The following is a 1,591-nucleotide window of genomic DNA, read 5'->3' as shown; positions in this document are numbered from 1 at the left end:
AAGCATTTACTAAAAATAAACTAGTTCTATTAATTTCTTACTAAAATAAAGTAGGTAGTTCTATATAGTAATATTTTGATTAGATCATCAAATCTCATATACCTAATTTTCTTAATAAAAATAAACTTGTTCTATTAATTTTCATACTAAAAATAAACTAGTTATATTAATTTAACTAGTTCAAATCTCATATATATACCTAATTAATATCTAGCTAATTCATCTAAAATTGACATTAATATTTAACATCTTTTCCATATAATTCATCTAACATTAATATTCTAACATTATTATCTACGTAATTTATCTAACATTAATCTAAATAACAGAAAATAGAAAATAAGTAAAAACAATGTGTGTGTGTGTGTGTGTGTGTGTATGTGTGTGTGTGTCTGTGTGTGTATGTGTGTGTACGAGCGGGGGGCGGCGGCGTACGGGCAGCGGCACGAGACGGCGATGCGACGGGGACGGGCGGCGGGGGCGACGGCAGTGACGGCGACGACGGGTGGCGGGGGCGACGACTGTGACGACGACGACGGGCGGTAGGGCGTGCGAGGGCGGCGCGCGATGGGCGACGGTGCGGCGACGGCGGCGATGTCGCGCGAAGAAGTTGGATCGAGAAGAAGTGGTGGTCGATTAAACATAATTTTTCGTAAGTGCCATATATATAGGAGGGGCCTTTAGTACCGGCTGGAGCCACCAACCGGTACTAAAGGCCAATTTTCGCCAAGCCAAGGGGCGGGAAACGGCCCCTTTAGTACCGGTTCGTGCCATGAACCGGTACTAAAGACCCAATCATTAGTACCGGTTGTAGCCACCAACCGGTACTAATGGTTGTGCGCTGCCACCGGCGGTGCACAATGTTTAGTCCCACCTCGCCGAGCGAAGGGCAGCCGCACTGGTTTACAAACCCAGCCGCGGCTGCTCCTTCGAAATTCTCTATATAGCAGGCTTCTGGGCCTAACTATGGCGCGCTGCCCTGTGAGCCTGCTGGCCCTTCTGGACAACGCCCCAACAAATTTTTTATATAGTTTTTTCTTTTCTGCATTATTTATTTTCTTTTATTTATTTTTGAGTAATTTTTTATATAGTTTTTTCTTTTCTGCATTATTTATTTTCTTCTATTTATTTTTGAGTAATTTTTTATATAGTTTTTTTCTTTTTTGCTTTATTTATTTTCTTCTATTTATTTCTGAGTAGTTTTTTTTTCTTCTGTATTTAGTTTCTTTGTGACCCTCTCTACTCTTTCGCACATGCTATGCGGGTGAAATGATGATACCATGCCAAGTTTCAACATTTTCAGAGTTCATTTTGTAGTGATTTTCAATTTCACGGTCATTTAGCTCTCTAAACAATTAGGTAAATGACTGAAAAACAACAAATGATGTCAGAACATGTTGGAAATTGATGACGTCGCTTTGAATGCTGCATACTGAACACAAAAGAAGTCCGGAGTTCAAATAAGTTTAAAAAACATTGAAGTGCCCGTGTAACAGATGAGTTCTCGTCCGAAACCCTGATACTCCGAAAGAGTTTGTCTAGTTTGTACACGAAGTGCGTCCAGTTTTTGCCGTGACCCTCTCTACTCTTT

Source organism: Triticum dicoccoides, chromosome 4A (genome assembly GCF_002162155.2).
Source record: "Triticum dicoccoides isolate Atlit2015 ecotype Zavitan chromosome 4A, WEW_v2.0, whole genome shotgun sequence".
In the NCBI taxonomy this organism is placed as follows: Eukaryota; Viridiplantae; Streptophyta; class Magnoliopsida; order Poales; family Poaceae; genus Triticum; species Triticum dicoccoides.
This window is presented reverse-complemented; position numbering follows the sequence as displayed.